The 12804-nt window shown below is 37.5% G+C and overlaps 1 protein-coding gene across 3 annotated transcripts in view; it reads left to right on the top strand.

Annotated features, from left to right (window-relative positions):
• The window catches only part of LOC139152643 (TNF receptor-associated factor 2-like), a 64589-nt gene that overhangs the window by 39747 nt on the left and 12038 nt on the right, over nt 1-12804 (top strand). Inside the window, exon 1 of one of the 3 annotated variants that reach the window (XR_011556676.1) lies at nt 10408-11405. The exons of the other annotated variants lie outside the window; for them this stretch is intronic. The gene's annotated coding sequence lies outside the window, so the exon portion shown is untranslated. Of the gene's footprint in view, nt 1-10407; nt 11406-12804 lie in introns of those variants that run through there. 3 annotated transcript variants of the gene reach the window in all.

Genomic DNA, 12804 nt, shown 5'->3' with positions numbered 1-12804 from the left:
GTGTGTGTGTGTGTGCGCGCGCGTGCGCGCGCGCGCGTGCGTGTGTATGTATGCCTGCATACATTGCTGTCGACATGGCTTCTACCTTTCTATCTGATTGCCTGACTGCCCTGACTGTCTGTGTGTATGTCAGTCTGCATGTGTCTGTCTATCTGTCTCTGTCTGTCTGTTTGCATGCATGCATGCACGTATTTATGCATGAATAGATGTATTGGTATTTGTAGGCTGATTCTTCTAGAAATGTATAGTTGTCTGATTGTGAGAGAAACTGAACGGGAACGTCGAACGACATTTTGCAGCAATGGTACATTTTTGCTCAGGAGCATTCGTGTTGCCAAAGGGTATCCACTTAAGGCTGCTTATCCAAAAAGTCTAAAAGATCGTCGGCTGTAGTTTTTATTAGTCCCCACGGACACCGTCCGGGGGGACACAGGTTTGGTCATGTCCGTGCGTGCGTCCGTTCACGCAGATATCTCAGAGATGCCTGAAGCAATTTCATTCAAACTTGGTACAAGGATTACTTCATATGTCGTACAGATGCACGTCGATTTGTTTTGTGATACGATCCAATATGGCTGCCAGGCGGCCATTTTATTACGATTTTTTCATGTACAGAGCCATAATTCAGGCATGTTGCAACTGATTTTATTCAAAGTTGGTACAAGGACATCGACCAATGTCATAGATATGCACGTCAATTAGTTTCGTGATACGATCCAATATGGCCGCCACGGGGCCATTTTATTACGATTTTTTCATGTACAGAGCCATTACTCAGGCATGTTTCTACAGACTTTATTCAAAGTTGGTACAAGGACATTGACCAATATCATAGCTATGCACATCAATTTGTTTTGTGATATTGTCCAATATGGCCGCCGTGCGGCCCTTTTGTTACGATTTTTTATGTACAGAGCCATAACTCAGGCATATCTCAACCAATTTTATTCAAACTTGGTACAAGGACATCGACCAATGTCATACATATGCATTTTAATTTGTTTTTTGATACGATCCAATATGGCCGCAGTGCGGCCATTTTCTTACGATTTTTTCATGTACAAAGCCATAACTCAGGCATAGTTCAACCGATTTTAAACAAGTTGCTAAAAGGACATTGACCTGTGTCATACTTATGCACATTGATTTGTTTTGTGATTCGATCCAATATGGCCACCATGTGGCCATTTTATTACTATTTTTAGCTCACATTTGGTATACCAATGTGAGGTAATCGTATAAGCTGAATCAGTTCATTTGCATCCCATTTGCATGTCTGTCTGTCTGTCTGTCTGTCTGTCTGTCTGTATGTATGTATGTATGTATGTATGTATGTATGTATGTATGTATGTATGTATGTATGTATGTATGTATGTATGTATGTATGTATGTATGTATGTATGTCCGTCCACATCAAAAACAGCTAAACGGCAGAACTGTCTTAGTATTTGGTGTACAGGTGCACCTAGGGGTGGAGATGTGAATTTGTTCAAATGAACTTGTCAGTGTCAAAAATATGCAAATGAGGGGAAAAAAGGAAAACCCTGCAAATTGCTAAAACTCTGTAACCGTTGGTCAGATAGGGTTGAAACTTGGTGTGCAGGTTCCTTTAGGTATTCTAAAGCAGGTGTGTAAAATTTAGGATGAAATTTGCATGTTCCTATTTTTCAGGTATTTTTTTCAGTTTTTAGTAAAAAAATGTTTAACTCTGAAACCATTCATCTGATTGCTCTGAAAGTTGGTATACATGTTCCTCGTGATGACATCAGTCAAGTGTATACAAATTGAATTGAACTTTATATTTGTAATTTTGGGGCAATTTTTCGAATTTCTGGTCAATTTTTTTTTATTCAAAAACAACTGTTCTGATAGCTTTGATATTTGGTATACAGGTTACTAAGGTTGATCCAAATCAGTTTGATGAATACCGTGAAGATATCTTGAATTTATATTTTTGCTGAATGTTTTGGTTATTTTTCTCATTTTAAGTAAAATTTCTTCTCTCTCTGAAACCGCTAGCCCAATTGCTCTCAAATTTTGATTGGATGTTTGCAAGGGTGTTACCCTTCTAATTGTCGAAATTACAACAAAATTGGAATATAAACTGTTTTGGGGCAATTTTGTTATTTTTGGTCAATTGTAAAAAATATTTTCATTTTAAAGCCCCTGGACAGACGGCTTTTACATCTGGTGTACAGATGTCCAGGATGACAATAGTTAGATATGTGGAAATTGTCGTGAAATATACAAATTTTTATTTTTAAGACAATTTTGTCATATGGTCAAGAAAACTGCTTGTCTGATAGCTTTGTAATTTGGTACAAAAGTCCCGAGGGATGTTATTTGATAAATTTTCTGCTCAAAGTGTTGTGAAACCCCTAAATACTTATATTTTAGGTAATTTTCTTTTGTGACCTTAAATGACCTACACCAATCAAGGATTTGTTGTGAGACAGTTTCGAAGGCTGTGAACATAATTTTGTCTTGTTTAATATCAATTTGTAGTAAAATTTGATCCTCAAAACAGAGCTGAGGTAATTTTTTTAATTGCGAATCAATTTTTGCAACTTTCGCATGTAAGACACACAAGAACTGATGAGAAATTTGGATCCAGGATAATTCCAGATGTCATAATTCCCCCCACAGTGGAAGGAATTTCACTATCTGTAACTGATTAAGTGCTATTTACATTTGAATGATAGCACTCATAGTATTAATTAAAACATCGGCAAAGTTGTAAATATACTGCGCTGGTCTTATGTAAACATGATCAAGGGGTGGAACATTTGATATTCAGGAGGGGGTAGGGGATAGAAGATTGATGAGGTAGCATTCCTTTTTAAAAGATCCCTTTTTATATTTTTCCTACATGTACTCTTTTATCCCCACTCTCCACCTTTTCTTTTGTCAAGCTTCTCTAGCTAATTTTTTGTTGACATTTGCTTATGTATGTAGGATCTGCTTGTCCCATTGCTATAGTAGTTGATATGCATGTTCCTAAAGATGACCTCCAGTACCTAAGTTGCAGACCTTATTTGCTTTTGTCATTCTTGTTTTTCTGGTTGATCTTTGGTACCCATACTGGTAATATGTACCAATTCTGATAAACTGTGAGCGACACTGTATAATTGCGGTATTTTTTTCATGTCCTGAACTACAACTCAGACATGTATCAAGCGAATTTATTCAAAAGTATTTTTATCACAGACCTAATGAAGAGGACTCTATCCTCTTTGAGGACCTGTAATCAAGTACCCATTAACAAGTGGGGACTGTGTCATCAACGATGAATTGTTTTTGCATTACTTCTTTCTCTTATTTTTCAAAGTCAAAAAAGAATTGTTGCAAGTATGTGTGAATGGAGTCACTTTTTAAAACACATACGTTTTTCAGACCAAAGGTTATAACGTGCCATACCTCTATCTCTGCAGATTTTCTGTACGTCGGGAGGTGTATTATGATCCAGAAAGTTGCGGACGAAGGAATGCTGTCTACCACGGTACGAGACAAAGGAAAACCGAAACCACATTTTTATAGGAGATACTTTCGTCAACACCATGGAACATATACAAATACCAACAAATGACATGGCAATATCCAACATCTTTGATGGTTGTTGAGTGGATGGATAAACAGATTCTGGCAGATTTGGCTGATGTGAGTCAAATACTGAAATATAAATATGGGTATATTCGTGTTCATTTGAATGGATGTCGTATCCAAGTACACCTGAGCTAAACCCTTAAAAAATAGAAAAAATATGGAAACAGTGGTGTCATTATTCAAGCGAATAACATTGGATTTGATTAGAGAAAGAATACCAGAAAAGCTGAAAAGGACCAAAATATTGTCAATCATGTGTTTGAAACTTTTAACGGGTTAATGATAATAATTATAATAATAATGGGTTCTTATATAGTACACATATCCACAAGTATATGTGCTGTCACTGGACCTAAATATGATACCACTCAACTCCCTGGGGAGCAAACAACAGCTCACATGTGCAGGCAATAAGCGCAGCAGAGCTAAACGCACACATTACAACCACTGTCCTACCAGGTACCCATCACTCCTAGGTGGGAGAAGCAATGAGGAATAAAGTGCCCTGGCTCAAGGAGACAACACCATGGCCATGCCGGGGCTCGAACTCACCATCCTGTGATCGTGCGTCCACTGCTCTAGCCACTGGCCCATGATGCCTCTCAGTTTGGATTATCCGTATTCTGAACATTACGGAAGTGCTTGTTTTATGCATACTTCGTGTTTATCTTACGCCCTGTAGCCTCATTTTAAAACAATTACTATTTCTCGTAAATATTTGCCACGGTAAGATATTTAGTACATTTGGTAAGTTCCTGAATTGTACACTGTGATTTACTATTAATAATTGAATACCGGTCTAGTTATACAAAGAAGAACCAACCTCTGTCATGAAGCAAGTTACTGTATATCCTTACCAAGATTTCAAAGAGGAACAATAAAGTAAACAACATTAGCTCAACCATGTCCATCTCATTTGATGTATGGATTTTCAAAATAAATGATAAAACGCCTCTTGTATCACCGACTTTCTATGGATTGCCTTTTCTGAATGTCAATAGATCTGACAACGACATGAATCGAAATTTGTATTCTTCAAAGAATTGCACCAAGGAAACGACTCTCGAACTGACACCGACAGTGATCACAATTATGTGTTCAATGAAAGCTGATGTTCTGTTACAACAACCACTGTTGCCTGGTAACACTTTCTACTATCGCTGTCAAAAATAGAGAAAGCGACGAACAGTATTTTCTCTGCCCATTGCCAAGTCAAGCTTGATTTGGTGAATAAATCACTAACAACAACAGTTTGAAAACTTGTGCCTTGAACTTATTTTTTCCGTACTACTTCTTATCTCACAAAGTTTACGACTCTCCTAGTCTACCAGCAGATCGCCCACAAATCTACTAGTCTCTCCTAAACTAGATTAATCGTCTGACATTCAGCACTTTTATCGCTAACTCATAATATGTAGCAGGTCACACCTGTGAGCGAGCTCAGCATAAGGTATTGACATTCATGTTATGATTCCCACCATTGGGCAAAGCTTACCAATGTTCGTTACATATTTTAGGTAATGTAATAACTCGCTACCATCGAATTTCGCTTCTCAGTGCTATAGTAGTAGAAAGGTTGCTAGGCAGTTATTTTCAAAAATAAAAGTATGTTTCATGTCAACACGCAAGGAGCTCAAACTCCGATGTTCTTTGTTGTTTCTTTAGTGTTATTTTACGAACACATACTAAATAGTATATTACAAAAATAGCTGAAACATAAAGATGTTTGTTTCTTTGCAATAAAGCAATAAGTAAAACTTAAAATGTAAAATGAAAACCAGAAGAGGTCGTACAATATGATTAACTGACATTCTAACTGGACAAATATATTCAAGTGTAACTTTCTCCTTTATTCCCTGAATGTTTCTTCTCTAAACTTTGTCACATCATTTCGAGTTTGGAATCACTGAATTCCATGTTGTTTGTGATATATGCAACTTCGTCGCCTATACTATTGGTAGGTTCCTGTTTTACATTTGGATGATGGTAACTTGTGATATTTTATCTACTGATGTAATATTGAAGCTGCAGTTATTTTTATGGTCATGTCGAAATGTGCATTGTTGTATCACCATATATATTCCTTTTGCCTCGTAATTTACAGTGCCAAAACCTGGAGTGGTAGGGAGGACTGAATGCAAGCCTTGGCAGTCTCTTCATTGAAGAAAGTGATATCATGGGAGCTTGCACTGCCTCAAAGAGAAACTGGTATGACATTTCATATTCATATAATAGAAATAGAAAATACCAAGCACATATGTAAAATAAGCTCACCCGAAAGTCGTTATAGAATTATAAAATCTTAATTCATCTAAAAGAAGCTGAACTATATTGCAATTCAGTAATGAGTTTGTGTCTCTTTGTCACAGCTTTGACCTTAACTATTTGCGTCAATCTTTTAATAGTAAATTATTCATTGCAGCAACAGTGGTTAATTTCAATATATATGGCACTTGATTCACCATTTAAAGACTTGAACTGCAGCATGGATACCTACTAGCAGACATAAATATTCGTTAGTCTACGTAATGCGAGTTAATAAGAACATAACCTCTTTGATAAATCATAAATGCATGTATTACTTTCTACAATTTCAATAGGGACCATGACCAATATGCAGGCTCAGGTGTACCGAAGTTTTGCGATTGCGGAAATATGTAAATTACTTGGGAGAACACGCCAAAGAATTCTATGTTTTCAACGCTTTGTATATCGTGAATCACAATGCAGATCTCATTTACTAGGTTGGTCTAGGAAATATCCTTGCTTTTATTTCACTGGTTCTTCAGATGGAAATTTGAGGTTACTGTCAATTGTAGTAAAATTCCTTTGAGCAAACTGACATGAGTGATGCAAGGTATTCGATGTATATACAAAAGCGTACAGAAAGCCCAAGGCGTCAACTCTGGAAATGGTTTCAAAATTTACGTGTAATTCATAGAGAATCGAAATTAATTGTATTTGGAGAAATGCATATTAAATGTAAAGCCAATTAAGTGAGTGTCAATGGAAATTTTTGCATCGTTTACTTTCACAAGTATTTGTATGTTTGGAAGATAAAAGACACTTTTTTGTATTCAGTTTTAAGGGTGTAGATTCTCTAGAACGTAAGTTTTTAAAATGATCAATTGCTTCAAGATGCTGGAATAAGATGAAAAAAAATATACTACCGAATATTATTTTCTCAGAGTGTAAAGAGAGTAAAATAGACACACATAGAAAATCTGTCAGACTTTTAATTTTACTTGGAAAATTGAACATTCGCAAATTTTGGATCGAAATGTTAAATGTTCCCATTGGACATTTTCAAAACTGACTTCAAGACAAGGAATATCTTGCAAAGGAGATAAACTTAAAGATTGAGATATTATCTTTTCAGAAAATCAACCAATTAACGGAACAGTTGATATATTGATGTACATTTTGCTTATAACAAATGCAAGACAGTGCTTTATCAAAGAAATGTTTAGTGATTGCAAGTTCTGACGTTTCTTCATCCTGAAGTACCAGGCGCCAAATGTAAAATAATTATTTTACACATTAGAAGAACATATTCATACGAAAAGGGTGTATTTGCATGCATTTGTCAATAAAAATAAACTACTATAGCATAAGTATAAATAAATCAATACAGACATAAGTAAATACATATATGAGTGAAAAAACATACATATATGTGAACCAATTCACACAAGACATGAAGACAGACACATACATACATACGTGCATACTACGTGCATACATACATACATACGTACGTGCATACATACATACATACATACATACATACATACATACATACATACATACATACATACATACATGCACTCACGCACGCACATACATACGTGCATACGTACGTGCATACGTGCATACGTACGTGCATACATACATACATACATACATACATACATACATACATACATACATGCATGCATGCACTCACGCACGCACGCACGCACATACATACATACATACATACATACATACATACATACATACATACATACATACATACATATACACACATACAGGATCGAAAAGTTTACATGAGGGGAACGAAGTACGCATGCGTATATCCAGTCGCACACACACACACACTCACACACACACACACACACACTGCTACTCGGAAAAGTTTACATGAGGGGGAACGAAATACGCATGCGTATATCTACTCGCACACACACACTGCTCTGAAAAGTTTACATGAGGGGGAACGAAGTACGCATGCGTATATCCACTCGCACACACACACTTACACACTCACACACACACACACACAACAAACACAACACACACATTGCTACTCTCTCTGAGATACACACACTGACGCGACGATCTGCAGGCCCGAAGTGCCACACCGGGGAGCTCACTCCTAACTCGGACTCTACGTACCTCGTGGCGTCGAAGGCTAGTGACGATGACAAAGATGTGCGACACTTTTTCTCTTTCTTGCCTTTGTGTCGTGAGTCGGGTTCGTACAGGGCTTTACACAGTGATAAAGTGGTAGCCGGCCTGAGTAATACTACACTGCTTAGAGGCCCCGTAAGGGTTTCTGACTTAATGGTACCTGCCATGCCGGCGAAGTTCTGCTGGGGTTAACGGCCCAACCCAGGCCAATAAAACACTGGGAGTCGTGTATTACAGCTCTCTGCCATTCGGCTTATATTCTTTAATGGTTAAATACAGCATTCAACAGGAACTACAGCAACAGCTTTACTGCTAAACTCTCTGCTCTCTAAACTCTCTGCTTACTTTACTCAGGATCGTACGTAGCTCCACTCAGCAGGGAATGAATGTCTGGAATGCCAAGTATGCCCACTGGAACTAGACAGCAACGGAGTACGGAGAACTGGAATTTTCAAACTAATATTAAGAGCCAATGTGTATTTTCTAATAAACTCATTTTCACGCCTACGACATTTTAGTGCCTGATGTACAAGGCAGTGGTATTTTTTTACAAATTTTCATTAGTTCTACGCGTGAATTTTTTGATCGAAAAATTGATGCTTTGTAAAGTTTGGTCAAACATCAAATGTATTCACTTTTCCCCGGACGTTTTTTGATGAAAGTCATATGGTCAACCCGGTCAATGTAGTATCATTCGACTCTTAATGGTACGAAATGTGTCAAACTGTCATCCGACCCCTATCGACCCCTAGCGTTTTCACGTAATGGGGCTTTCTTTCTGCCTACTTTTAGTGATTTTCTAAAATGTGGACGCCTTATGTAAACATAGCCAGGCCGTCAGGCCTGCAGTTGAGGACGGGGCAGCAGGTCACCTCGACCCCTGTCCGTTTTGACCCAAGTAATTCACACCCTCTTGTCTTTGTTTGTGGTCAAATCAATCCCGGTGCCTTAGTCACTTCGACCTCAGTCAGTTTTCATGTTACATATACCTGACAACGTTTTACTGAGTACATTATGCAACTTGTTTCTGTGAGAAAAACTGCTGGCTTCGCTACAACAATCCACGGGGTAGCTGTGATATCGCAGCGGTACTTGTGGCGTGTCGAACGCGCTCGGGTCATTGGTTTGGGGTCATCGCCACAGTCCCTGTGGCGATGACCCCAATGACTCGATCGCGTTCGCCACGAGTACCGCTGCGATATCACAGCTATCCACGGGGCTGTGAACACTCTGATACTTGTGGGAGGCCTGGGGTACCCCGGCCCCATTGTCATTTACTGACTGGGGAACGTGTCTCACTGAAGTACGGATGGATAAGCATGTCATTTACTGATTTTTGGAAATAAAGCATTCGTCATTATCGCAATTGCTTGCCATATGCGGCAAGATTGGATGAGCGAGGCCGGTCCGCTCGCCTTGGTGTCTTGACGCCAAATGAGCCTATTTCCGGTTTAGGCGTTGGGCTTACAGCAATGCATTATAGGATATCTTCCAGGGCGGCGTGGATCAGTGTGTGTGTGTGTGCGAGTAGATATACGCATGCGTATTTCGTTCCCCCTCATGTAAACTTTTCAGAGCAGTGTGTGTGTGTGTGTGCGAGTAGATATACGCATGCGTATTTCGTTCCCCCTCATGTAAACTTTTCCGAGTAGCAGTGTGTGTGTGTGCGAGTGGATATACGCATGCGTACTTCGTTCCCCTCATGTAAACTTTTCGATCCTGTATGTGTGTATATGTATGTATGTATGTATATATGTATGTATGTATGTATATGTATGTATGTATGTATGTATGTATGTATGTATGTATGTATGTATGTATGTATGTATATGAGTGTGTGGGTTTGTGTGTATGTGCGTGCGTGCGTGCATGAGTGCATATGGGCTATGTATGTATGTATGTATGTATGTATGTGCGTGCGTGCGTGCATGAGTGCATATGGGCTTGTGTATGTATGTATGTATGTATGTATGTATGTATGTATGTATGTATGTATGTGTGTATGTATGTGCGTGCGTGCGTGAGTGCATGTATGTGTATGTATGAATGTATGTATGTATGCATGTATGTATGTATGTATGTATGTATGTATGTATGTATGCATGCATGTATTGTATGTATGTATGTATGTATGTATGTAGCACGTACGTATGTATGTATGTATGTATGTATGCACGTACGTATGCACGTATGTATGTATATGTCTGTCTTCATAGGTCTTGTGTGAATTGGTTCACATATATGTATGTTTTTTTCACTCATATATGTATTTACTTATGTCTGTATTGATTTATTTATACTTATGCTATAGTAGTTTTTTATTGATAAATGCATGCAAATACACCCTTTCGTATGAATATGTTCTTCTAATGTGTAAAATAATTATTTACATTTGGCGCCTGGTACTGAAGACCCACGTGCACAGAAGTAGAACGACGGACGTAGACGACGATAAAAAGCCAACCGTGTCCATCTACCTGCACTCACGGTAAATACAAGGAGCATACAATGTGTTATTTGCAAATGTATTGAGATTATTCACTTAAAATGGAACACACCTGTTACTTTTCTCTTTCTGATTTACGCAAAAGTAAGATGTATATTACTGTGAAGTGTTTTTTCTCGACATGCCACCACCTCGTTTTGAATATTTTGCATTTATGAGTGCTGTAATTTATAAGCTCTTGGCCTATGTAACTTTTAAAAAAAACTATAGTTTACATGTGTCTTCGTATTGAACTGTTAGTGTCTATTTTTAGATTTACAGCTGGTGTACTAAAAAACTTAATAAGAAGTTTTTAATGAAAGGCTGGTAATACACTATGAAAAGTTTAAGATTTCAAAGAAAGCAGAGAAAGCTTTAAGAAACATTGCCTTCTGATGAAGAAATGGCAGTCGAATGAAGTTGGTGATATGGAAATAGTGTAAATGATTTCGGAGAAGAGCAAACAAAGCGATATCAAAAGACGCTGTCTGATGGAAATTTATCTGAGGACTCAAATAAAGGTACAGAAGAATTGCGACATTAAATATAGAAATGAAGTGCTCCGGGTTTTTTTTTGTATTATGCTTGGAGGCAAAAGGCCACACACATTCAAAATAATCTGAAATTTGTTCTGCTTTATATTACTTCAGTGATGCAAAATTGACTAGTCTACATGCTGTGTCCTTGAAGGTCTAAAGTATGCAGAGTTTATTCAGTTAGAATGTACATATCATAAGGCAAACATTATGTGAGGCCTTTTTATTGAGATATTCACGTTTTGCATGCTGTTGTCCTGTCGCACTTTCAGATTATAACACCCTTAGGTTTTCTTATATTGCCTTAGAGACGGCGAGGATAGGCAGTAGATACAATTCAAGCAACTGGGAGAATGCACAAACAGAACGTAAGCATCCTTTCATATTATGGCATATGAAATGAGTTTAAAGCAAGCAATAAACTCAACAACCAGATTTTTCAAATTCTTGTAAGAATGAGATTGAATTCACAAAAGAGTGGACAAGGTTTTACAATTTTGACTGTAAATGGTCAAACCAGTATTTATGAAGCCTATGTACACTTACCAAAAATGCAATTTTCATAGTCTAACAGAGATGTTAATAAGTAAAAATGCTCTATAATATGTGTTCCATTTTACGTTTCGCTGATTTGTGATTTTTCTATTCTATATAAGTATACTGTACTTTTCTTCTTGATTTTTGCCACTTCTTTAGTAGTTTTAATTTTTCCGTCGTCGTATTTGATATCATGAAGTAAAAATACATTGGTAGTAAATCATCACTTTGATTCCGTTTCCATCCGGTTTTACATAAATACTTGGTATACATTGTTCTGGAACGCCCAATACTGTAGTAAGCCTGAAGCAATTGATTTACAGTCTCAAAAGAGATATGACGACATATTGTTTGCCCAGATTTCTTGTAGACGTAATTCAGAAATTCGAACAATGACACTGAACAGAAACGATGATTGCAGAGAAAATGAATGGTTTGATACAACTTATTAACTGAAGGCAAGGCAACTTTAGTATGCTTCAGATGCAGGAATGTATTCTAGATTTTATTCTCACAGTTTTCAGGAGAAACGTACGAGTGATACAATTTTTATATTGAGCTTTCTTCAGGGTTATATGTAAAATAATGTTGAAGAAAAGACAAACATACATGGATATCATCTGGCATATGCATTAGGTGAACTGCCAGTCTATTCCCTTTAAACAAACGGTACGGTGGACGGAAATTTCAAAATGTTTGAAAAATCCTGTAAGCAAATATAGAATTTGAAGAAACGACAAGTTTTTTCAAACACGAGCTTTAAAATAAGTATGAGGCGTGTTTTGCATGGTGAAAGAATGTTCAGGCAAATATACAAAAAGAAACTGCAACTGCAATGCATCTATGTATGAATACTTTGCTACTATTAGATAAGGAGAATTATATCATACGAGTATATGGATGGCGCAAATAATGCGGTCTGATTGGTCAGACGCGAAAATAACCATACTATATTCGCAATATAGCACGATACGAACAGGCACGAGCTCTCAGCTAGAGAAAGATTTCCTTTTGACGTTTTAGGCCAGAATTTCAATTCAATATTATGATATAATAGCAATAAACCAACTCAGCAAAGGGTATACCACTCGATTTTGACAACTTAATTCAACGTATTGATGCGTTCGCTATCGCCCATGCACATAGTTCGTGAACTGGTCAAAATCTCGTCACATACCGTACTGGGTGTGGTTTATTAGTCCCCACGGACACCACCGTCCGGGAGGACTT

The sequence above is a fragment of the Ptychodera flava genome, chromosome 16 (assembly GCF_041260155.1).
Source record: "Ptychodera flava strain L36383 chromosome 16, AS_Pfla_20210202, whole genome shotgun sequence".
In the NCBI taxonomy this organism is placed as follows: Eukaryota; Metazoa; Hemichordata; class Enteropneusta; family Ptychoderidae; genus Ptychodera; species Ptychodera flava.
The sequence above is the reverse complement of the archived record's forward strand: the minus strand, read 5'-3'. Positions and strand labels throughout refer to the sequence as shown.